A 27,234-nucleotide genomic window follows, 5' to 3' on the forward strand; every position below is an offset into this window, starting at 1 on the left:
AGTTTTGAGACTTGACTCTACCATATCTAGCTACCTCACCTGAGGCAGGTCGTTAAAAATACCGAGGCTCAGTATGCCCATCTATAAAATGGGAGATAATGCGTAACCAGCCTGCTTCACAGGGCTACTATGAGGATGAGCTGCAACAATGGATCTCTATCACTCTTAGACAGTAAGCAAGTTATAAACACAAATTTTTTTTCTTTTCTGTTCTTTCTTTTCTCAATATTATCAAACACTCTCTTCACCACTCCATGTGTATAGTGGTAAGTTCATGGGCCACAACATGAGGGTGCTGTTAAAGCACCTTTGCCATCTCCGCCCATCCACCAACCTGCTGTGCTGTGCTGTGTTTGCAAACCAGAGGTGTCAGGCCAGGAAGCTGCAGAACTCTCAGAGCCATTCCAGCCCACGGGATTCCAGTAGCTTTTGACCTAGGCTTCTGAAAGTGCACTTCTCAGGGAGCATTTTACTTTCGTGGCTCAATGTATTTTGTTTTTTTTCTACTTTCAGATCCTACTTCCAAATAACACTTATTTCAACAGATCAAAGCTGGAGAGAAACAACAGCTCTGGGAACAAAGCAAAGACCATGTACTTTTAAAAAATCTTCACTCAAAGATGTGTGTATTGATTTTAGATAGAAGAAGGGGCATAGAGAGAGAGAAACACTGACCCATTTCCTCCCATACGCATCCCAGCTGGGATCATACCCACAAACTAGGTATGTGCTCTGATGGGGAATCAAACCCACGCATTTTGATGTATGGGACAACACTCCAACCAACTGAGCCACCCGGCCAGGGCAAGACTATATTTCTATTCAGAGGGAGCATTTGTGTGAGGGAATATAAAGATGGGAAGACTGGGGCATTTGCTGAGGAAGTTTATTGTTGTTATGAAGCAATATGCAATTAAACATGGCAATGGAACAGTGAACATGTAGGTGTGATATGTAGCACATGAAGGGACAGGATACGGCAAAGGGTGGAGGTAGGTGGAAGGAATACAAAATGGGCCTTGGCGTTGGGTTAGAAAAGAGACACAGAAAAGGCTTTATGGGGGCATGCGGGTTAAAGCAGAGACATGCAGACATTGCCATGGAATAGTCAGTCAATCTGTGAAGATCTGAATTCCCTGGGGCGAGAAGCCCCATTCCCTTGAAATGTGATGAAACAGAGGGAGTTGTGGAAGGAGGGAGGGACTGACCTGAATTTCTTCTTTAATCGTGGACAGGAAGCAAATAGTCTGGGGCTCTCGGAACCCAGACTCCCTGGGCTGTCAGAGACTGAGCTAGAGGGGGGCGGGGCTGCTCCATGCTTGGGACCACTGCCAAGGCAAAGCTTTGTTGTCTTCTCCTAAAGAAATGTCCCCTGCCTCCTTACAGTAATAAATCTCTTGGTGCCTTGAGCGAACATGGCTTTAAACAGCATTGAGGACATATTATAGATATGAATATGAAGACAGTGCGTGTAGGTCTGTGAGTTGGGGTGTGTGTGTGTGTGTGTGTGTGTGTGTGTGTGTGTGCATGCTTAGGGTGGTACAGGCAGCAGAGGCGCTTAGAAAATACCACTTGCAAAAACAATTTCCTACTAAATATTTAACAGATATTTATTAAACACCAGCTGTATACCAGGCATGATATACCAGGCTCTAGGCAATCTAGTATGTTCCAGGCAGACATGATCTGTGTCTTTGGTGAGTCTCCAGTCTAGGCCCTAGACTTCTAACAGGACTTTGTGGCATTTCGGCACTTGTCTAGTGGGCTAAACTAAAAGTTACATTTCCACAAAAACTCCCGTTTCTTTGCGCTGAGATGGAGCATTAAGAATTTAGGTTAAGTCATAAACATAATCAGCACAGCAAGCTGCACCAAGATGCATAATAATTGAAGCCACAGGGACAGCTTAAAATGCCATTGGTTTATTGTGCACACAGGCATCCTGAGCCTCTGATAGGATAAGAAAGCAAAGTAGGATGATGAGGCAGATCACATTCCATGGGAAACCAGGATCTCCTCAGAGACTGCGGTCTGAATTTGCATGGCTGCTTAGTGTTGGGTGGTTGGGTGAAATGTGGATTTTGATAAGGACAGAAAGGAGAGAGTTGTGAAAACTCTCCCATCCGTGGTGGTGTGGAAGCCTCACCCAGTGGTTTTTCCAGCTCTTTGGCCAGGCGAGATGGATGTCTCAGTCAAATTGTCATATCGATCGAAGCATGGAGGTGTGAGTTCCTAGGAGGGAAATGAGGGGGCTACTTCACTGGTTTCAGACTGAGTCAGGGAGATGAGGGGAGGGAACAAAAGCAAAAGGCATGTCAGGGGGCCTTCCATGTACAGTCTCAGAGGGATTTAGGAAGCATGGCCTAGGGCCATGGCCGTTAGGATCGTGAGTTTTGTAACTTCCCTGTTCTCGTTACTTTGTGTTAAATCTTGTCGGTTGCGTGTGTCCCCATAGTCATTGGCATTAAAACCCAACATGAAGAAGGCGTGTGCTTTTTGCTTTGGAGGCAGCAAAGACATTAACTCACCCTCTATCGCTATGGTTCTCCCCACCTTGCAAGGTTTCCCCAGGAGGGGAAACAAAGAATTAAATGGTGGGTAGTGGCTGCTTTGAGAGGAAAAGAAATCAGCTATTTTCCTTGGGTCTTCCACATGAAAGAATTTGACGTGGACACTGGCTCTGGGCTGAGTTTGTGTGAAAACACTGAAGCTTCCATTATACTTGGTTCCAGATGATACTTTCTTCTTCAACAAATTTGTATGCTCGTCTGCTTACTTTTCCTCTTGCCTTGCTGTCTTACCACACCCAGATTTACCCTCTGCTTTTCTCTGTCCTATCCTGTACCCCAGGACGGCTGACACTTTCGATCATCACCCAGACTCTTGCTGTCTGGATTCCAGCTGGCTCTGGGGGATGAGAGGCAATAGCTAGGGAAAGCAGAGTGGAGGAGAGAGGAGTCAAACATTTGCTCCCTGCTTCTACTTCCTTTGTGCTGTGGGCCACATCTGTGACAGTGACTGTCTCTCTGGGACTAGCCTGCTCCATAGCTCTAGGTCTCACCAGGCTTTAGCTGTCTCTCCCCTTTGCCTTTTCAAATGCACAGGGTAGCAGTGGCTTCTCAGTCTCGGTAATTTTACTGTTCTCCACTCTTCTTGTTTGTTACTTTAAGTTTGTTCATGCCTGGATAGATTATGCCTCCACTCTTCTCTGTGTGAGTTTCTGTAGGAGTTCTTTCATTTTCAACTTCCTGTCACATCTGATGCATCAGAAAGTCCAGTTAGTTCTACCCTAAAACAGCCCATCACATTCTTTCTACCGCCAATGCTACACTCTAGTCCAAGTGGGATTAACTCTCAGTGGGATTCGGCAATAGCTAATAGCCCCTGATCAGTCTCTCGGCTTCTTCTCTTGGACCATATAGTTTATTCTTTATACAGAAGCCAGAGAGAGCCTTTAAAAATTTAAAGTCAGATCAGGTCACTCTGCTCAAAAGTTTTCATTAAAACAAAATCCAAAGTTATTACCTTGAGTAACGAATGCGCATTCTGATCTGGTCCTTGCCAAACTCCTAGAGTTCATCTACCTCTGCTCTCTCTCGTCACCAAGCCCTCATTACTCTGTCTCCGTTGAACATGACAAATTTTTTCCCCTCATGTCTCCGTTGAACATATCAACAAGTCATTCCACCTTCACACGGTGTTCCCTCTGCCCCAGGCCCTCACATGGGTGGCTCCTTCTGGTCATTCGGAGTTCAACACAGACTTTCTCAGAGAGTCTTCCTGTCGTGGCTCTAATACAACACCTCAGTCCTCCCCAAGTCATTCTCTAGAACATCATGTCATTTTACTTTCTTATAGACCTCATCTCTGGCTGATATTATGGTCATTATTTACATCCTTTCTCGTTTAGAGTCTGGATCTCTAATGAGAAGCTGAGATCTAGCAGCTTGCCTGTCCTGATTACCACTGCCTCCCTGTCATATCGGAGGGCCTCACCCATGGTAGGTGCTCCACGCACACACACACACACACTCAATATTTACTTATCAGAATTCTTCTAAATGCTTTAAGTGTATTGTTTAATTTAATCCTGACAACAAACTCATTTATCAGGAACTATTATTATCCTTGTTTTACAAATAAAGAAACTGAAACACAGGCGAGTTAGATAACTTGCCAAAGAATATATCCAATTAGGAAGTACCAGAAACAGAGTTTGGAGTCTGGCCATCTGGCTCTTAAGCCTGTGCTCTTAAAGGCTAAAGTATAAGCATCCAACAACAGCTAAAGCATCCAACATTTGTTCAATAAATTAATGAATACTTCCCGTCAGCTTCTTCTGTTTCACACTTGGACTTTAGAAAGGAGGAAGCTATCTAATTTTTAAATGTGGGAGCCTGCCTGACCCTATGTTAGGGGTTTTCTGCCCCTGAAAAAGGATGCTCTGAGCTCAGGACAGGCAGAGAAGCACAGATCTCTTTCCTGAGTACCAAACCTTTGGGGAAAGTTCCCAGAGAGCCTCAGAAGTGCTGAGCCTGGTGGCTGCCAGAAATGTGGTCTGGACCATCACTGCAGGAATAATTTCCCTCCCTAGTTTTCTAATATTAATTCAGAAAACACTTACTAAGTCTCTGTGTTGCACTAGACACTTGGTATACAGAGGTAAGTGAGACCAGGTCCTAGTCCTATATGAGTTTACACGCTAGTGAGACATCAGCTGTACTTCTGGACACATATTCTACTTGTTCAACCATTTTTCCGGAATCAGTCAAAAAAGAGAAAACAGACCAGATGTTATATAAACTTACACCCGTGGACTCTGTGCCTGGATTGATGGTGCAATCTTATGAGCATGTTGAAGCTGGTTTCAGGTTCAGACTCACCTGTGGAAGGGCTGTTTTCACAGGCGAGCCTGCGATGTCTGTGATGGTGCCCCTCCAACAGGTCCCTTTGGTTGCCCAGGCCATGGTTGCTGCCTGTTTGGAAGTACTTGCCAGTTCTTTTCAAAACTGCCGTTTCTTTTTTTATCCTTAGTCCCATTTTGACAAGTGACACTCCAGCACAGGCTTCTCCTTCTTAGAACAGATGGTGCTTCCCTTCCGTCTTCCTCTTCACTCTTCCTTGGCAGTAGATGAGATTACCTATGTCAACCCATCTCCTTGTCTTGTAATCCAGTCACTCCCCTGCATTGATAGTTTCTGTTTCTGTCTTTTAGCTGCCCTGTTTGTCTCTTTCACACTATCGCCCAAGCACCTGAAAACAAAACTGGGTCCACCACATGGCCACTGCAGACAAGGTGTGGAAATGGGACTTAAAATGCATTCAAGCAATGCACCCTGTTTTTAATTCTGCTTTTCCGCACTGTCAGCTTATGTTCAAGTGTCTAGTATCACCTTTCTGCTGTTTTTCCCCCTTTTCCTTTACTTGCTAGTCTTGTTGCTTTCCAGGTTTCTCCCTGGAAATTTAAATAGCTGTGTTTCAGGTTCCTTTCCTCCGGCTGTATTAGCTTTCAGGTCTCCATGCGGAGACTCATTGGGTAATTTCCTGCCCATATTTCTAAGCTGTGCAGCACCTTTATGTTACTTGCCTGTCCTTAGTGGTTTTGTTATGCCTTTCATTTCAGCTTGATCTGCAGATTTAATTAGTGAGCTGCATGTCCTTCCATTCTAAAGAGTACATAAGGCAATGGCAGTCCTCTGCAAAAACAGGTGCATAACAGAAACAAGGAAGGAAGGAAGGAGGTTGTGCTGTAAACAGCTCTCTGCAAAATAAGAGGTGTGGGGTTGTGAAAGAAGATGTGGAAGATGTGACAAAACAGCCCGGGGAATGGGACCTTACTGTACCAAATTTGCCAGGCTGTTCTGCACATATGGTGTGGCAGCACCTACTAGTACATTTCAAAGGCAGAAATGCAGAGGGTGATTGAGGTGGAGAAGTGAGATGTCAGTTCAGAAAAGGGTCCAGGGAGCTACAGCCTCAAATCTGAATGATTTTTGCAATTTAATCTCTAGGAATAAACCCCACATCTGTCTTGGGTCAGGTTTCTGGGAAACAGACTATGAGATGAAATTTTACTGGGGAGTGCTCTCAGAAACAACACCTGTGAGGGAGTGAAGGCAGCCGGATCCGGCAGAAAGCGGGGTTCAGCTGTCATGCAGTGTCAACAAGGACCTCAGCCCATTCCCATGGGGATCTCCTGAGCTGGGTGCCCCTGCAGAGGAGTGCTTGGAAGCAAGGGTCTCAGCCTTTATATCCCCACGTGGGTCGGTTATTGTACTTGGGCACCCCTAGCGAGAGAGGAGAAGCTTGGGTGAGGCCGCTCTTTTCTGAAGAAAGTCATTCTTGGAAAAGGACTCCGCTGAGCATCATCACAGCCAAGTTTCCCAGCAGCTGGGAGGATGCGTGAGTGCTCCGATCCTGAAGGGGCCTTGGCGGCACCCCTCGTCCTCCACGACAACACTTTACAGGGTCATGCACACTCCCTGTGACGTTTGGCACTATGGAACATCCCCTGTCGGCAACAGGCTTCTCTCTTTTTTTCTTCTGTGACTCAGCTGCATTTCAGTCCCGGCTGTGATTCTTTCTCCTTTTTCCCCCTTCACCTTTGCTTTTTAAATAGAGACACATTCATCATTTTTATCAACAAGTCATTATTAAATGCTCTTTTTGTTCCAGATCTCCCATAATATACTGAATATACTCTTTTTTGACTATTTTTCCCCATTCCTTCTCCCTGGGAAATCCCACTTATTTTTTTTCTTTCTTTTCCCCTCTAGTGATTGCTAATTCTTTAAATCAAGCTTTAGTCTTGCTTCTAAAACAAATGTGTTGAGTAATGGAGTCCGTGTCCTCCTCTGCTCCAAACCTGCCTCATTTAATGGAACACACGTCCAGCCTCACAAAGATGGTATACGTGGAGTTGCCCCAAATCGTGCTGCTCAAAGTGTGATTCACGGACCAGCAGTGTGTCAGAAACACAGAGTCTTAGTCCCCATTCGTCTCTGCTGAATCCGTCTCCATTGCAACAAGGCCTCACTAGTCATAAGCCCATCCAAGTCTAACAAGCATAGATCTCAAACTTTATTCTCCCTCAAACTTCACATCCATTGGATAAATAATTTAATCTATTTTGTCTTTTTAATCCTTCTATAACACAGGTAGCAAACAAAAGTCCCCAGGGGCTGAATCCAACCCTCTACCTTGTTTTATTCGGCCTGACACCTTGTTTCCACCCACCCAGTGGCCGCGCCGAGCTCCTTGCCCCTAGTTAAGGCGTAGTTACCTTTATACAGTCCTAACATTACATTCGGTCCTTTGAAGGCAACCACGAGGCTGATACGGCGCCCCGGTGAAAATGAATTTGACATCCCTGCTCTACCAGGAATATCAATCACAACAATCTCTGTTCTATCATCAATAGTTAATACTGATGTATACCTGTTATTACATCATGTCCTCTCATACAAACTTCCAACTGCTTCCAAGACCTAGAGGGCAAAGGTGTAATGCGGTGCTCATTCCCTACTTTTCTCTTTTTACCTTCCACATACCCGAGCTCCAGCCTTACTGGTCTACTCCTGCTTGAGTACACGTTCACCCCATTGCGTCATTCTTTGAGCTGCTTCTTCTGAAACATCCCGTTGCCTGTTACTTTGGCTAAGAAAATCTTACTTAGCCTTTCAGTCCCAGCCGAAACACCTTGTCTTCCTAGAGTTCCCCCAAGCTTCTTGCCTGAACTAACCCTAAAACACATCAGTCACCTCTATGTTGTCCCATTTTCATTCTGCTTTGCTGTCAAGCCTAAACCTTAGTACCTAGCAAAAGGCATAGCACATTGCATGTAACGTGTATGTATGTTAGTATGTGTAATGATTAAATCAATCCATGAATAAAATAAACAAATATTGACAACCAACAATTTTAAACATAATGGAATCTGTTTAACTGAAAAAAAAACTTGGTGTCTCATGAGATTGCCATTCATAGTATTTAGATTTTTTGAGACAATCCTATTTCAGTAAGTTTTCCAGTTTTCCTGAAAGTATATTTTTATATTTGATTATTGACTTAAAAGTATGTTCCTCATTAAAAATATGGCCCTCACATTCATGGTTGCTAAGCTGCATCCTTGTCCACCTCGGGACTAGACTTTGGAGGTGCTGCCTAGTTCCATGTCCTGAGTGATGGATTCTGCTGAGTATCTCGGGCATTCGCACCTGCTATTTCCCTGTCATTTTCCCCAAGCCTGGCTGTTGGCTTTCGCATCTACACATCATGCCCTCCTGCCTACTCTTTGCCTGCCTTCCTGGTTTCCTACCACTGGAGTGGACGGAGAGAGATCTATTTCCCTTTGCTAACTCTGTCTGAAGTGACAGAGTTGATCAATGCGTTTCCGTGCCTGTCCAGGAAAGCCAGTTTGATTGTCCTCCTGTGGCTGGGCTGACAGCATTCAGCCTTTGATGAACTGAATAGTGAAGCGCTCTTTGGAGTTCAGTTTTGCCTGCGTATGGTGGCTTCCAGCTGTATATTTTATGTCTGCTGTTGTTATATTGTTGCCATTAGTATTAATCTCCGGCAAGTTTATTTGCTGTGAATTTATAATGACTCTATCATAAAAATTTAAAAAAGCAATAGCGTAAACTTTAGAGTGTGATGAGAGGAGCTCTAAGCGAAAAAGTGAAGACACTGGAGGCTACCTGGGACCGACGGGGCTTCCTCAGTGTGGCTCTTAGGCAGCTGTGCTCCCGGGAAAGGGAGATCTGTTGGGATCGCAACGCTTGCCATTCTTGCTGAAAATAATCTTTTGCTGTAGCAGCAGAAAGGTTCATTCTTGGGATGTGAATACCGTTGGAGTAATCCTTACATCGGGAGTAAAGCGTGGAGCAACATGGAGTGAAGAGCCCTCTTTGCTTGGTCTCTGATTTTTCATACCAGCAATTACCAGGTGAGAAGGGTCCTTTAAAAAAATGTACCACGAGGACCTACAACTCCAGTCTAAGACAGTGGCCACATTCATAGAATTCCACGTTCCATGACTTCCGTGGCAGAGTGTGCACTCCAGCTTCCTACATACTTAACAGACATGTAATTTTCTTGGTACATGTTTTGCCTAAAACTGAATATATTTGTCAAAGTGGAAAAATACCTGGGATAGGCACCATGAAAATAATTAGATAATCCCCCCTTTGATTGATGAGCCATTAAAAATTAAATTTTAAAATATATTCAGACTTTGACTTAATTAAAATATTTTACTGAAAGACTTAAAATTCTGTTTGGGAAATTGGAATACACAAATAACCTTAGTAGGGGTAAGAGACTTATTTTCTGTACCACTCTGTTTCCTTCTCTTGATGATATTGCCCAGCTGTTAAGACTTTCATTTATGGGAAAAAATACTTCTTATTATGGGAGGAATTAAAAACGGAACTGAGAAACTTCAGACAAAATTTTCAAATGCCTGTAAACTCTTACTAATTCTTTAAGCCTCAGATTTGTCTCTTCTTCAGTTGAATATAAACTCTACAACTTAGGAATGTTGTCTCCCACTTGTTCAATTCAAATTTAATTCAACAAATACTTGTTATGTTCATACTGGTTGCTTTTGCTTCCTGTTGACAGAGATGGTCTGAAAGTTGCCTAGGAGATGCATGTGAATGCTCTCAGGAGTGCAGATTCTAATATGCATATAGCATCCTTCCAAATCCCCCAACCATTTTCATTGATTAATTGATTGATTTGTTCAATAAATCCTCATTGAGCTTAGAAACAGTTGTAGGCCCTGTAATACCAAAGTCAGTATAACAGAAAGAATAGCTGCTCTCAAAATGTTCAGAGTTTACTGTAGATAGGAAGGTAGTGAAAGGATAAAGATTGATAAATACCACTAGAGAATTTAACAAAGAAGCACAAAGAAGATACCTGTCTTTATCTTTAAAGGAGGCATTTTTCAATATTAAGACCTGAAAAATAAGTGAATAGGAAGCAAAGAGGATGTCGAAAGAATATCCCTGGAATATGTATTTGCAAAGATCTTGAGGAATAGTATGTTTGGAAATATCCAATAATTCAGTATGACTTTAATGTGGTGTAATTATCAAAGAGGATGCAGAGAGAAACAAAGGCATGAGCACAAAGGCTCTTGTTTGTCACACCTTGGAGTCTCAACAACCTAAAGACAATGTAGACATATTAAAATGTTGTAAGGAAAAAGAAGAGTCAAGACTTTCATTTAGAATATGCTGGCTACAAGCAACAGGTAGATTTTTCATCCTACAAGTACTTATCAGCACTTACTATGCATCGAAACACAGTAGTATTCAATACTTACAGGGGCTAGAAAGGTACCATTTGGAGGCAAGGAGCTCAGCTGAGAAGGAAGATATTAGAATAAATAGTGAGGAGGTAGACATAAAAAAGTAAGATGTACTTATAGTCACTTTATTTGCATGATATTGCAAATATCTTCCCCAACTATCACCTAGAGAAAAATCAATGAAGTAATAGCTTATTATTCAGTGTGCTTACTTCAGTATAGTTCTCCACCATTGTTTGTTGATTTGACAGAGGCCTACTAATCAGCCTGGCAAATGGTTTATTGGAAAAAGGAAATGCTTTGGAAGTACACAAATAAGGGTTTAAGTTACAGCCCTGCTACTGTTTTAATTGGGTGAATGTGAACACTGGTCTCAAGTGGGTTCTTAAGATATACAATGCTATTTCCTCTTTTTTTAAAAAGATTTTATTTCTTTCTTTTAAATATATTTTATTGATTATGCCAATACAGTTCTCCCATTCACCCCCTTCATTCCCCACCACCCAATACACCCCCTCCCACCCACATTCCCCCCCTTTAGTTCATGATCATGTGTCATAAGCTCTTTAGCTTCTACATTTCCCACACTACTCTTGCCCTCCCCCTATTTTCTCCCCACCATCTATGCTACTTATTCTCTGTGCCTTCTCCCCCACTCTCCTCCTCCTATTCCCCTGTTACTAGCCTTCCATGTGATCTCCATTTCTGTGGCTCTGTTCCTGTTTTAGGTGTCCACTTAGTTTGCTTTTGTTTTAGGTGTGGTTGTTAATAACTGAGTTTGCTGTCCATTCACTGTTCATATTTTTCTATCTTCTTTTCCTTAGATAAGTCCCTTTAACATTTCATATAGTAAGGGCTTGGTAATGATGAACTCCTTGAACTTAACCTTATCTGAGAAGCACTTTATCTGCCCTTCCATTCTGAACAAGAGCTTTGCTGGATAGAGCAATCTTGGATGTAGGTCCTTGCCTTTCATGATTTGAAATACTTCTTTCCAGCCCCTTCTTGCCTGTAAGGTCTCTTTTGAGAAATCAGCTGACAGTCTTGTTGTAGACCACTCTGCCTGGTTCTAGGAATTGTATCTCGACCCCTTGTGGCTAAGGGCAAGGGACAACCTCTGGAATGCAAGCCACAGGAGACAAAGCTTGCCTCTGGTAGCAAATGCTGCCTCAGTTTCCTCTTCCTGCCCCCAAAGCATGGTTGGAAGTCAATGATGGGTAAGACCCTTCACAGCGGGGGACAACCTAAGCCAGACTCGATCACTTAGGAGGCCTTCATGGAAGGACTCAGGGGGCTGCAACAAACAGCAATGGACTCTCGTCCCCCCCACCCCAGCTTTGACATAGCCCAAGTCCCCATGTTCTCTGGGAGAAGCAATTCCTGGCTCTAATCTCCTTAAACCTGAATATCTGATAGGGAAAGATGCAGCTCCTTGCCTTGCTAGAGTGTGTCCTAGAGAACAATCTGGCATCACAAAGACTTCCTGATAAACCTGTGAAATCTGCTCTGCTAAGAGTACTTTCACTCATATGTTAAGGGTTCGAGCAGGAAACCCTAAAACTCTGTTCCTGACAGACTCTGAGTCATAGTAAGCCCTCAGATTTCTTTGAAATGTTATCTACTGTTTGATCTTTGCTGCCCTGTATTCCTGTGTGTTAGAACCCAATAAAAGGCCCTGGAGGAAGGGGCTGGAGGCCTTTGTCTCCCCTGAGAAACTGGCCACTGCTCATGGCCTTTTCCCTCTGGGAAAATGGCCTCTTCTCCTCCCTAAGCAGATCACATCATGTCACAGTCATATTTACACACCTCGACCGTGGCACCTGGGGTCCTTAGAGGAAAGTCACTCCCATGGGTAGACATTCACAATAGCCACTGCAGGGGCTCCCTAGTCCATTTGTGGGGGACAGTGTGCAGTCTGATGGGAGGAGGCTCAGAAGCTTGAGAGCAACCTGAATGTGGCTCTGAGAATTTTTTCTGGTCTTTCCTGTTGCCCTGCTGTGTTTTACTGGGCCAAGAACTCCTGCAGCAGTTTTACCTTGGTGGCCTGAGAAGGTGTCATTAATTTTTTTTAATTATTTTAAATTACTTTAAAAAAAATAATTATTTTATGCATTGATTCTGTAATTCCATAGATATTCTTGAAGTATCTGCTGAGTGTCAGACATAGTCCTTAGCAGGGGGAGAGGAAAGGAATGTTGGGAAAGTACATGGTGGTCATGGAGGAGGGCACAGTGCCCTACCTGCGTGGTTGGCAATTTATAATGCTCACTGCTCCATGGCTAACATTCAGTGATGCAGCGGAGTGAATTAAATTAAACCAACTTGAATTTTCTATGTGATGGGTGGATATATAAGAATAATGGATGCCCTCATAGTTCAGATAAAGAGAGACATCTCGTTATTTTATTGTTGGGAGTAATAAAAATTGCCCTAATCTTTCAGTGAGCAAATGGCTCTTTGAGAGAGGGGGTGGGGGCAGTCAATGGTTTCAAGGCAGAGAGATCTGCAGGAATTCACTAATGAAGATATGAAAACTTCAAAACATAAATGCAACCTAAAAACAGATCCGAGGGCATGGATTTGTTAAAGTGCCTTGTTTAAGAAACTGCAACAGTATATTTATCTCATGGAACTACACATCATTGGAATATGATTACAAGTTCAAGGATGAGTGTTTACAATGGCATTGAAAGGTCTGTACATATTTCCAAGTAGCCAATCTTCCTTTGTAAATTTTATGAAGAATTAGCATAAAGGAGAAGCGATATATGTTCACTCTCCCACTCTATAAGTAAAAAAATCAGTGCTTTGTTAGTGAAGGTCATTTAGCCAAACTAACCATTTGGAAAGTGGGTTTCCCAAAAGATATTCCAAGTGGTGAACTCTCTGGGACTCCACCAGCTCATAGGATTTCTGTAAGAGAATTATGGTCCCCTCTTTGAAGATGTGTGTAACTTAGTCTTCTCATTGAGTTGTTCAACATGCCCCTGTGCCTCCGAGAATGGCTTGATGAGTAGGGCAGGGGGACGTCAAGTTCAGCCCCCATCTGTCCCTATGGGTGGACACTTGTGTAGTGACTGTTCAACACAGTTTTATGGAAAGCCTTGTAAATGGCAAACCACACATGGTATATGTATCACAGTGCGAGGCAGACATCAGATTCACAGTAGAAGCTGACTGCAGGTATGTAGCCCTGTTAGATCAGGTAGAGCCATGTAAAGCTGTAATTACTGGGCCCTGTTCCTTAGACTATTACCACGGATAATTTCTTCCCCTTTACTTGTCACTGAAGGTCTCTGGTGTTTCTGCCAGTGATTCTCCCTGGCTGGACCCACTTCAGTCACCCCCATCAAAGCTTTGAGGAGAGCAAAGAGCCTCTTGGGCGCCTTTCTATAAACTCTGGAGACATTAAGCCATTCTTAGCCAACTCATGTCTCTTTTTAAGCTCCGGGTATTCTTTTAAATAAAATAAAAAGTTTACAAAATAAATTTTAAGGTCCCTTCCAGCTCCAAAGTCTGAACTAAGCAAAGCCACATTTTCTGTGATTATTTACTTAAACAAAAACTCCCAAATAAATTATAAACTTCCCAGAAAAAAATGCTGGCACATTTGTTAACAACATTTTATTTATTGTGAAATGTGGTAAAGAGGTTTTTGTTATTGTACATTTCTTAAAGTAAACTCTAATTTGCTCTAAAAATACAATTTCTATTTTTGCTTTAATTTATGACAATCCAAACTAAAAAGAAAAAGGCATAAATTACTTAATTTTCAGTCAATTCTCAGAAGAGCTCACAGTTAACATAGCGTGTATAAACATTTCTGTAGATTTTCTGGAAGTAATGTTCATACTAGCCAAAAGTGAGTGAGTGGCAAGCCCTTATGCCATGAGTCATCTGTTAGAACACTCGGAAATAATAAGTACTAGTTTCTAAATTGCAAGCTTATTCTTTCAAAGTGCTTATATGAAAGAGATAAAGAGCCCTTGCCATATTGAAATTCAGCAAAACATAATTACAAACTTCAGTTTAACTGCAAAAGATTGGTCAAATGTGTGAGGACCAATTTTAGAGTGAAGGGCTCCCCAAAAGGCAGGTTTCTGATCATGAAAACTACATTGTTCTTTCATCCTAGAAAGTTCAATTTACTGGTCTCTGGGTGAAGTCCACAAGGCTTTGAAAATCTGGCCAAATGAGCCTATTTTCAGAGTCATACACTGAGATGCTGAACTCCAACTTGAGTTTGTCTAAACAGAGTTGTGCAGTGATAAAAACATTACAGATATATTAGAAACTACAAATATTTCACAGTGTTTAAGAACATTAGTTTGTGTTTTTCAGAAAAGTAAACCAATCCAGGTGAATTAATATCAAATACAATAAATTGTGTACTTGAGATTCTATTCCCTAGGCCCAATTTTGAATAAATATCCACAGTGTGCATAGCAGAACCTGGAAAATGTCTCTTGAGTAACCATGTTGAATTAATTATATTCTTCCAGCCATAAAAAATTAAAGAAAGAGAGAAACTAAAGCAAAGGGAATTAAAAGGAGAATGTAGTCAGCTCAAAAATATTTTAAATATTTTTTAGTTTTAAGTAGCATGTCTGGGAAACCTGAAAATAAAAAATATAGCTTAATGTGAAGGTTTCAAACATATAACTACACGTGTAGACAAACTTGATCATCAAAGATTGAGATACATTTGGGGGTTGGAGAACTAGCTGTGGATCACAGGAAGGATGACGCTTTTGTTCAGTGGCTTTGTCCGTTTCTGCACTTGTCCTCCGTCTTGAGCTGCTTCCCTCTCATCTCCAATGTCCCTTTCTCACTTTTCTGGCTCTTCTGTGTTTTTTCTTTGTTCGTTTGCTTGTTTGTTTTTGTATTCAAGCTATCCAGAGAGGGAAAATATGATTGGGATGGTGCATTATTGAAAACCTGTGTTGAACTTATTTTCTGACTTCCAAGTTTCTTTGCTTGCAAAAAAAATGTCACTGCCTCAGAGAGGACTTCTCTGGCCACACTGTCTACCATTGTATCCCATGTATAATTACCTTCCTTGTTACCCGAATGTAGAGGGAGTTGAGTACAGAGCACTCAGGGCCACCACCCCACGGCCACCTCCCCACTCAAAGTCACTGAGGGGAGGGAGTGAGGAAGAGACACCCCCCAAGAAGGAGACGAACTCCCTCTTCTTCCACCTCCTGCCAGAGGCTCTCCCATTGGCAGAACCCAAACTGGAAGAAGCAGGTGCAAATGGATTCAGTTGGCCCTGGAAGGACAAGGGAAAATCTCCCCCCACCCATGTCACTCTCTGCCTTTCTAGCTTACTTGATTTTCTTTAGAGCCTCTGACTTTATACTTGAGGGTAAGCTTTGTTTGTTGGTTGGTTATTTTTGTGGTAGGAAGGATGATTTATGGAAACAGACTTTACTTTGGACTCATTCTTGTTTTCTAGAATGCTGCTCGGCACATATCATGCACTCGTTAACTGTTTGTGAAAAGCAGGAAAAAAGGAAGGAGGGATAAAACAAAGGAAGGTAACAAAAATAAAGAAAATGAAAGTAAAGAATATAAGAATATTTTCATATATGTAGACTCACAGGAAGATCTAATTTTCTTCTCTGGTGGTTTTTGCAATAATTTTAGGTGGCATGTGGATAATTGCTTTTTATTTACTTAACTATGTTTTTGTTTTAATGATTTTTTAATGTTTTAATTTGTTTTAATGTTTTTGTTTTAGATGACTTTATTTTTCATGAGAGGTCTTGAGTGGGCCTTCAAATATAAAAAAACTAAGTTATAGAAAAACATTAGTTATACATTATTAGAAGTAAAACAATGCTGTATAGATAAGTGAAGTTTGGAAAAAGGTAGAGTAAATGTTCCCCATACCTCCACGTCTTTATCAACAATAATAGCAGGCATGATCCTTCTTGTCTTTATGGTACTTAAAGCTGTTCAAGTGTTTCACACTGACTATGTGCTCTTTTAACAACACTATTGGGCAAAGTGTTTGAAAGGCTTTTCCAGGGTCCTACATTGAGTTGCTGGTGCATTTGAAAGCATGACTCAGGTGTTATGATGTGAGAATAGTTCTCTCATGTTGTGTTTAACATGAAACTCCCCAAGCAGCTGAGCAGTGAGTGGGCCATGGGCCATTCTGTAGGATGGGAGTGCTAAATACACAGCTCTGAAGGCAGATTGCCCTGGCTCAGAGCTAGCTCCACCAGTCACTGGAGGTGACTTTAGTAAGTTAGGATTTTCTCTGTGCTTCGGTTTCTTCATCTGTAACATGGTATAATAATAGCTAGTCTCTTGTTGGTTTGTTGCAAGGATTCGATGAATCAATGTAAGCACCTAGAAAAGTCTGGAACATAGTGTGATGGTTTTTTTTTAGTGTGGAAATATTTCTAAACAGCCAGAATTATAGCCTGCTTTCCAGTCTTTTTCTCTCCTTGCTGTGTGTGCAGAGAAAGATTTAAGCAGCATGTTCTGAACCAAAAATATATTCATTTGAAGCGCCTCGCATTGATTTGTACCACGGGAGCACTGACAAATGCACTTTCATAATTACACACTGAGTGGACATTTTGTAGATGTGGGGGATGACAAAAGGATCACTAAAATGAAACAAAATGTGCATGCTATGACTATCAGCTAATGCAAAAATAATGTGTATATATATATATATGTATATATAAACCACAGTTATTCTATTAATAATAATGAGGTCTGCATTTGTATTTTTTCCAACGGAGGCATGCGTTTGAATTTATTTGCAGTATGGAATATTTTCCCATGTGCCATGCACCTGGTGTTGGCTGAGCTTGCCTAAACCTCATGTTGTATTATACACTATTAAGTCATTTTTGTAAATTTATGCAAATTTACACACTCCTATACGCAACCTCTGAACAGTGTTTTCACCTGATAGAAATACTATTTCCCTCTTCTCATGGTCTTAATAAGTACCTACAATTCTTACTTTTTTCTCCCCTTCACCTTTAGTTATCATTGAGGTGATGGTACCAAATAAAACCAAGTAGCAGGCAGAAAGTCTTTCAGCTTTGGAATTTACTCAGTGATCCTATCAGTTCCCACATATTTTTCAGCTGTTTTTTTTTAGAGTAGACAGTGTGAATAGGAAGCAGGGAATTATGATTGACAGTGACCCCTCAGTATACCTCCATGTCATTAAGATAACCTCACTCTTCAGTCTAATTCAAGGGGATGGATCCAGCATGAATGATGGCATCACTCCTGTTAGAAGGAAAAAGTGAGTAAGGAAGCAAAAGAAAGCAAACACATAATCAGGAATTCAGTGTCATCCAGGTTGTTGTAAAAGAGAGGGATCTTAATGCTCAGTAGGGGCTGTCTTGGCTTGATTAGACAGCAGAGTGGTGATGTCTTCGAAGAGAAACAGTATCTCAGTTGTTTAGGGTTTAGACATCAATTACAATTCCTTTTGAGATAGCTTTAAAATGAAAAGGCCCTGGTGGGCTCTTAATACCATAGTGGCCTCTTAATATTATGATGTCTTTATTTCACTGATGATAATCTGTCTGTGTAAGAGATTCCATTCTATTTTTTTAAATTGGTGCATTAATGTGAAAATCTTCTTTACTTGGGCAGGTTCAAAGGGAAGCGTTAGAAAAAAGGAGTTATAAATAAAATTTAATAAGCTGATCATCTCTTGCTTGTTAGTTTTTAAATAGTAAACATCTTCAAAATCTACATGGTGAAAAATATCTTGATTTGTCAAAATTCCTTTTGAATTCAGCTAGTGCAGGGCCTTTAAAAAATGACCCTAATAAGTCTCAAACCTTCAGACATCTCTGAGTGTAAAGACAATAGGGGTTAACAAGATGCCCACCCAGGGGGCCACCTTGGACTTTGAGCTTGACTGGGTTAATGGAGTTGGAGATTTTGAGCACACATTACCTAAACCAGGTTGAGGGTCAGCACTAGAACTACCTCGTCAAGTCGGGTGGAGGGCTAACTGGTGGGACCCTGAGGGACTGGACAGGTTCAGAACCAAGGAGAAAATAAGTAGTCCAGAATCTGGCTATGACTAGGGCTTGAGTTTTCTCATACTCTTAATGGGAATAACAATAGTACATATTTTATAGGGTTGTTGTGAGAACTAATTGGGATAATAAATGTAAAGCTCTAGGCAAAATGCCTGCAACTCAACAATAGCAGATTTGCTTTTGTTTTTATAATAATAACATGATAATGAATAGTATTGTAATTGAGGCAGCACAGAGGAGGAAAACATGATATATTCCAAGAAGGATTTTGTAAGTTTTTAAAAAATCTTGCATATAGCCAACCTTGAATGTCTCAGGGACTTTGGCAAATGGCAAAATGGTTTTTTAAATTTTTATTTTCTACAGTACCACAGGTGAGTTGGGAGCAAAGAAGCAGACAGGGCAATAAATGAAATTTCAATGAGTGAGAAAAATGCAGCTCTGAAGAGTTTCTCCAGTTTTATAGCAGGAATGGTCTGCATTTTTTCTTGAATTATTAGTTTAGTCACATGCAATGCTTTCCGAATGGTCTCATTAAAAAAGATGCCACTTGGCATATTCCCCTTAAAAACACAGTGAGTTAAGCTTAAAATCTGGTCTTCTGTTTTGCTCTGTTCAGGGACAAGAGACAGTGACTATTACAGTAAACATGGTATCTACAAAACGCATGTCGTTGCCAAAATGCTGAGCTTCCAGAAGCCAGTAGCACCATGCTGAATAAAACTTTGATGATGTTATTTGTAGTGATGGTCGTTGAAGAGGCCTGTTATTTTTGCCTGAATTGTGTTCTCTCAAAAGCCATTACATGCAAGTCCCATCCGTCAGCGTCTCAGAGTGTCACCATAGCTGGAGATAAAGTCTTTAAGGAGGTGATTAAGTTAAAGTGAGTTCTTTAGTGTAAGGCCCTATGATCCCATATGACTGGTGTCCTTAGAAGAAGAGGCAGAGACACCAGGGCTGCCCACAGAGACAAAGCCACAGGGAGAAGGTGGTCACGTTCAAGGCAGGGAGAAGAGGTGTCAGGAGAAACTAAACCTACTAATACCTTTATCTGGAATGTTTAGCCTCTAGATAGTGAGAAAATAAATTTCTGTCATTTATGCCACCCATTCTGTAGTATTTTGTTATGGTAGCCCAAGCAATCTAATACCCCTGCCTTTCCTGGAAATTTCGGCATGATCTTTCACGCTATGTGGAACTCTGCCCCTCTTTATTCCGGCTTTACAGTAACAAGTGTGGCAGAAGCAGTGGAGTTGTCTATGAGGGACACGTGTTCAATGTCTGAGTTGCTTCTCATGGTTAGACCCAGGTCGCTGAAATAGTTGATGCTACTGTGCAATTCCAAAGCATGGAAATATGCTGGGGGGAAATGACACAACTGTTTAGAAAGATTCTTGATTGCTGTCACTGATAAAGATATGCACATGTACCCTAGTGCACGTATGTGCATTCACACACACGCACAAATATGCATTAGATGTTCATGTCTCCAAGAAAAAATAAAAGTCACACAAGGCTCACTCGCTGCAACATCCTGGAGTCACAAGGAGTTATTATCCACCCGAAACAAGAGGAAGTAGGAGAAAACCGTAGAGAATTCGTGTAATCAATCACTCCGTCTCTCTTTTCTCACTGGACTGATGCTGTTATGCATGAGTGTCCTACTGACTGATGCTACTAAAGGCTTCAGGTTCTTCTCAGAACTGCAATCATATTAGTTTAATGTCTTAGGAATAATTTTAAAAAGCTCCCTCTGCTAACACTATGAAAAAAAGTGTAGTGATGCTAAGAATTCCAACAGTCCTAATATTCCTGGAAGGTCCACCCACTCACTGGTTTCTGAAGCCGGCAGTTTTCTCTTCAGTCATCACTGTGGTCGTGGTGGTGATTGGGCACAGGCAGGCTGAGACCTGCTGGGCATGTGACGCTCCCTGTCCACGGGGGAGGGGCACTCTCTGAGTAACAAACACCTAAGTCAAGGGGGGCTCTCCATTCACCGAGTCTGGATGGAAGTGCAGCTGGTCCTGGAAAAAAGCATGGCACTTCATCATATGTTTCTTTGCTTAATGTGGTGAAAAACACAGTCAGCTCCTCTCTTAAATCACAAAAGTCACAGGCAGCAACAGGAAGCCTGCATCTCAGCTCATCCAGGCTGTGTGCTAAGGGAAGCCAGAATCAGCTCTGCTTTTCAATTAGGTGAGAGCGAGTTTGGTCTGAGTGGTGTACAAGCGCCCCTTTCCTCCACCCAACACCAGCCTGCCCTGCTCCGACCGTTAACACAGCCTTGTGAGTAAGACACAGAGTTTTCAAGATGCAAGTGTTCCTTCAGGCCTAGGATGTCTGTGCCTTTTCCTCCCTTTGTGGAAATGCTGCTGCCCATTTACAAACTCCAGAAATAGAGCTGTCAGTTTAAGCACAACTAAATCATAACATGTTGAGAACAAAGCCACTAACGAGCCCTGGATCCCAATAACCAACCTCCAGAGAGACAATTCCCTGTCACAGAAGGTCTTTCTAAAAGTGTCTGCCTTTGAAAAGATTTGGCACTCTCGAAAGATGCATTCAATTTTATTAAGTACAAATAAAGTTTATTTTACTTTTATGAGTTTTAATCTGTATTTGAAAGCAATGTGGGTTGTTACTAATGAACACATCTCAGTCCTGTTTGAGTGAGCAAATGATGCACCTTATTGAGCTGCCTTCTTAAACATTTTCCATTAAAATGTTGAAGGTACATGAACAGTAAAACCGTCCAGCACATATTTATGAATGTGAGGCTCTACAGCTAAGACGTCCATGCACAGCAGATCCGTGGAGGGAAAAATTAAATCAAAAGATGTGAATAAGTGTCTGGTGGGGCTGAAATAACTGTAGAGATGTATAAAGAATATAACAAGGTAGAAAGAGAACCAGGAAGGGATAAATAAAAGAAAGATCAGGAATGATATCAGATCACAGTTTTATTTATATTTTGTTTGCAAATATATTTTGTTTACAGAGTCTTGCTTCCAAGGAGTTCAGGCTGGATGTTTGATCAGTCATTTATTTAATAAATATTTATAGTATCCCTAACAAATACTAGGCACTCAGTTGGTACTTGGAATATGATTATATACTCCCTATCTTTGGAAATATTCCAACCTACCGGGCAGTGAGACTGACTTTACTCTCAAAACTCTGTAGAGATGTGAAGGAAAGCACTCTGGGTAAAAACAAAGCCTATTGAGGCTGGGGGTTGGGATCAGGGAGTGGAGGTATTGGAGAAAGTTTTCCCAAGAGGTATAAGGAGATCTTAAGGACAGAAGAATGCAAAGAAGAGGATAGATTTGTGTGGGCACAGACAGGGAGGGAGAGCTGTGGTGCAGAAGCACAGTTCAGAGTGGAGAGAATGCTACGTGTAAGATATAGTATGTGTAAAGGCAGTGCGAACAGGAAGGGGCTGACAGCACTGGGGATGGTGGCGAACCCCACATGACAGGAGCACGCTGTGATACGTGATGATGACGGAGGGGATGATGCTGAGGGTGTGGAACTGGGCTGGTCCAAGCTGAGGTATTTGTAGCATGTCTTCGTCAGGGCAAACTCACTGCAGTTTTTAAGCAAACGGAGTCAGCTTTGTTTTCTTGCAAGATCACTCTGCTGAGCAGCATGCGGAATGGGCTAAAGAAGGCAAACAGCACCAAATGAAAGATTTCACAGTAGTTTGAACCACCTTAACACCTTCCCTCTTCCTTCTTCACTGAGCACACAGGTCTGCAGCCACACACACTCCAACCCCTCAGGACATTGTTCTAGGTTCCCACTTTTAGTTTTGATCCTACCTGCTCTCACCGGCTTCTGCTGCACTGGTTTAGCCAGTGTCATTTCTCTATGCCCCAAGGGCAGTGGCTCTGCAAACAGAGAGAACAAGATTTGAGAGACATTTTCGAGGCACAGTCAACAAATATATTTTATTAGCTCAGTCCACTCACCTGAAAATTGCCTTGTAACCTACTTTTATTTATTTTGTTCTTTCTTATTTGTCCTCATTCATGCCCAAGCTCCTGGAATCTTCATGTGTTCCTATGTTATGGACATGTCCTTTGTCTGAGAGTGTTCAGAGAGCTCAAGTCAAATCGGTTCCAGTATTCAAGCTTTTGCTTTGTCCCCAAACAACTCTGTCCCCTGTGGTCTGTTAATGATCATGTTAATGCGCCATTCCCTTAAAGAGGTCTTTAAAGTGGAAAAGGAACAAATCCCATTTCCCCAAGGCACAGTGAATATCTGCCGAGTACTGTTCTAAATGTTTTGCATGAGTTAACTTATTTAAGTCCAAGGTAAGAGGTACTTCTCTTTTAATGCTAAAGAGAAAACCTTATGATATGAGTGTCAATGTTCCCATTGTACAGAATCAAAAGTCAGAGTTCTTTGAAATTTTAAGCAGTTGAGAGAGGTCTTTTATGACAGGGACCTCTTTTATACTCCACAAATCACTCCTTAGCTAGCGAACTTCTATTAGAATCATAGATCTACAGAATTCTAGATTCTCGAAAGAATTTTATAGGCAATATTTTTTCAGCCTTCAAAGCTTCAGTGCATCTGGTCCTGGATGATATCGATTCTTTTAGTCATTTCTTCATTTACTTACTGTGGATCGACCACCTACTCTTTGTCTCAATGTTCACCACAGTTAAACGTGCACGGCCCCCTTCTAGCCTCAGGTGAGCAAGTGTAATGACAGGGACTTCGCCACCTCCTGAGGCAGCCTGTGCTGCTGTGCTGTTGTGCATTTAGTTTGGGAGATTTCGTGTATCGAGACAAAACGTACCTCCCTCCGACTTCCAGTCACTGGTCGTAATTTTGTCTCGTGGGGCCATCTAGGACAGGCTTAATCTTTCTGCCACACGACAATGCTACAATGAAAGGAAGGATTTATTTTTTGTAAATTTCCACTCACCACTACTGAGTATTCTCTTTCTTGGCTATACATCCTTGGTTCTTCTGGAGGCCAGTTTCAAATCTCTTTGGTATCTCAGTGACTCTCTTCAGGTTGCTTGGGTATCAACATAACCCACTTCATCTTCATGAACCTGAGCACTTCATGCAGTGCTCAATACTCTATGCAAGTTTCTAAGCCTGCTTTGTTCCGGAAAGGGTGAAAATGAGTTATGCCTTTCTCCCCCCAAACTTTTATTAACTCATCATATTTGTAATTATATTCTTGCATTGGTGTCTGTATCCCCTTCAAAACAGCAATTTTCAGCAGTATCCCCAGCAGAGTGCCTGGTATGAGTAAGTGTGCAATAAATGCTTATGGAATGAATGACTGAATGAGTGAGTTCATTGCTGTTAAAATACTCCACAAGAGCATGCTGGCACAGAACTAGAAATAACTCTGGAAACTCACTAGCCCAGTGAGCCCATTTTTAAGAAAGAAAACTGAAACAGAGAAGTCAGTGATTTGCTGAAGTTCACACAGCAGAGATAATACTAAAACTCAGGACCACTGACTTCCCCTGCAGTGAGTGAAGGGCACCTTCAAGTCTCTTTGGGGTGTGCTGCTGGCGGTACACATGAGACAGAAGTTTTAGTCTCTGAAAGCCAGGCACCTCGAGCCCTTCTGAGGCCTGAGGAAAGCCACAGGGAAGTAGTCTTTGCAGCCTAGCCCCCCTCCCAGGTCAGGATGTAACTAACTCACTGGGATGGGGCTGCATTCAGGGAAGACTTGGGCCCCCACTGTGTATTCAGGGCTTTTTTAGGGCCCCCATAAAGCTCAAATATTGATTCAGCATCTCTCCTTTAAGATCTCCTAAGCTGCACTGGGAAAGGACTGACAAATAAGAAACAGCCGAATATATACCCAGAGAATTATTCCACAGAAAAGAAATGAGGTGTTGGCAGTGCAATGAAATAAATTCTGTTTTTGTTCTGCTCAAGCTCACTGAGAAGCAGGAAGGAAGCCGAGGCCATTACCATTCTTAGAAAACAAAGCAAAACTGGATGTCAGTTACAGCTTTCTCCTGGATGTGTTGTTCATAGATGTGTCTGGTCTGATCACAGGAGAATTATGGCTCTCATACCATAAACAGCACTGATCCATATCCTCCCTCAGAGACTATGAGGGGGATTCTGCAATATTATTTTATGGCTCGAAACAAGGTATAATATAAGCCCCTAATCTGATGGTAATGGTCTACTCTGTCACCCTGTACTGTATAAGTGCCAATAACAACATGAATAATACTTACCATGGTTAAACTCTGGCTATGCGTGATTCCATTCATGAGTCACAATAGGTATTATCCCCATTTTATAGGTGAGGAAATCAAGGTTCAGAGAGTTCCAGTTTTGAGATCACATCTGCCTGATGCTAAATCCTTAAACTTGTGTCCTTAACCTTGTGCTCACAGCTTGTACAGTGCATTAGAAAAAAACAATGTCACTCTGGGTGTGCTTCTTCTCCTGTTTCACCAGAAACTTTCTACTCAGGGCCTTTACACATTGCTGTCTTTCTGTTCTGACTGTTCTTACTACCCACTCTCAGATTTGCCCTGTTCCTACTCACCCTTCTAGGCTCTATGCCCACTCTTCCAAGAAGCCCTGTTTGCACAGCACTTCCCTCCTATTTCTGCCATTGCATCAATGATTCTGTTTGCTTAAAACCTTGCTTTTCTCCTGCTAGATGGTGAGCCCCTTGAGGTCAAAGGCCATTCCCATTGAGTCTGTGCTCCCTGTGCCTGATAGAAGTAGGTCTTCCTTATATTTTTATTTATTAAATGAAAGGCTCTGTGGTACCTGATAATTGATAGGACCATGTTTCCTAATCACAAGATGATGGAAGGTGCTTTAAAAGATTACATTCCTCTTGGGGTGGAGGATTCATTTTCCATCAGTATCCCCCGCAGAGCACCTGGCACCAGTCAATATGCATTAATGTGAATCTAAAGGGCCCAGAAGAATCCTACCAATAAAATACTGAACTAAACAAAAGGAAAGACAAAGCTCAGTGGGAATGAATCATGTTATTCAAGGTGGTAAATCAGAACAAAAATCACTAGGGATGCTGACATGAGAAAGACCTCAGATCCCAGTCCTGTCACTTCCTGCCACCTGGTCCAGCAAATTAAGAATCGTATCTGAGGCTCAGTCTCTTCATCTGAAAATCAGGGATAATAATGCCGACATTATAGGGCAGTTGTGAGAATTACATACAATACTGTGAGTAAGAGTCTTAGCATGAAGCTCAGCGTCATGTTAGCACCAGTGAATGGCAGCTATTTCTACATAGCTGCATAGTCCTCTCTTGGCCAACAGGCATGTGAGGCCCTTGAATACACTTTTCATCCAAAGTGTCGCAAATCTGGTATGGAGGTGGAGGAAACTAGGTGACTGATTTCACATCAGCAATATATATATATATATATATATATATATATATATATATATATAGTGTGGAACTCATATTTTCAGGTTGTATTCTGGGCCTACAGAAAGTCTTCTTCCACACGCCATCCTAAAGCAGAATTGATCACTCAAATAGAGTGCATTTTATCATCGATATTTTAAAGTAATTTTTAATGCTGTCTTTCCTTTCTATACTGTGAGCTGTGTAGGGCAGACATTCTCTCTAATTCACCTTTCCTTGGGCTTTGTAAGTAGCACAATGCCTGGCATAGAGTAGATCATTTTATTTTTAGCACTTGTCATAGCTGTTCTTGACAGTTTTTTAAGTATAATTAGGTTGAATATATATTTCTCTTAAGAGGCTGTGGGTATCAGAGGGAGTTGAATGGAAAAGTAACCTGCCCAACTCCTGTTCTTTATTTAATTGTATTACCTCCAAATACTGGGCCCTCTGCAAAAGCTGCATTCTCTTTTTAAACCATGGGACACGGGAGACAGCAACCACCTCCCTGTCTATCAACGCTCACACTCAGAGCAGGGTGTTCTGTGGCGTGGATCAGAGATGTGACTGCAGGGAGGCCTGGGGGCTGTGTGCTCACGCACCATTACATCCTCAGTATCCCCTACCCTATGTTTCGGGTACACAGAAAACACTCAGAAAGTGTTGCCCTTGAATGTTTTCTAGCACCAGACAGTGAAAGAAGAGTTACAGGAAAGGATTCCCCAAAAGCCTTTATTTCCCAGCTATAGGTATGTGCGTCACTTGCTTTCTGTATGGGTGGTTCTTGGACCTCAGAGTACATAAGAATCACCTGGAAAAGCTGTGAAGATTTGACTGGAGGTGGCGGCGAGGATGGAGGAGACAACTACAGGCGCTGAGGGATATCCTAGTGTGGCACAAGAGCATGCATTCATTCCAAAATAACTTCAACAAAGCTGCAGGGCCCAGACATGGGGCCGGAAGGCTGATGATGAGTCATTCCACAGAGGCCGTCTCACAATCCAAGCAGGAGTACAAACGTTAGGATGGCCTATTAAGATAGTGTGAGACCCCATCGTCGGATTGAACATGAGAGAAATACCTGGGTCTCTGGGAGATGCGTTGACTACAACAAAGTTGGACTTTTGCCTGGAGGCAGAGGGGTACCAAGAAGACTAATAAGATAGAGTTCAGAAATGATAACTAGTCCTTGAGATGGGGGGTGGATGAGGTGACTTTTTTTCTTTATGACATGGTTCAAGCATCCCCTGCTGTAAGCTGCCCCTGCTCCTTACATTGCTCTCATCCTGCTGCATTGCAGTAATTTGTTTATATTTGTTGCCCTCACTAAATGGTGAGCAAGCTGGGAGCATGGCCCATGTATCATGACTGTTATTATTACTTCTTGTCTTCATGTCTCTAGTAGTTAGCTCAGGGGCTGGCACATGATATCTATGTCTTACATGTTTACTGAATAGTGGCAGGAGTGAATGGATGGGTGGATTTGTGAATGATTTATTTCC

This window comes from Sturnira hondurensis, unplaced genomic scaffold (genome assembly GCF_014824575.4).
Source record: "Sturnira hondurensis isolate 20B ecotype Veracruz unplaced genomic scaffold, ASM1482457v3 Scaffold0003796, whole genome shotgun sequence".
Taxonomy (NCBI): Eukaryota; Metazoa; Chordata; class Mammalia; order Chiroptera; family Phyllostomidae; genus Sturnira; species Sturnira hondurensis.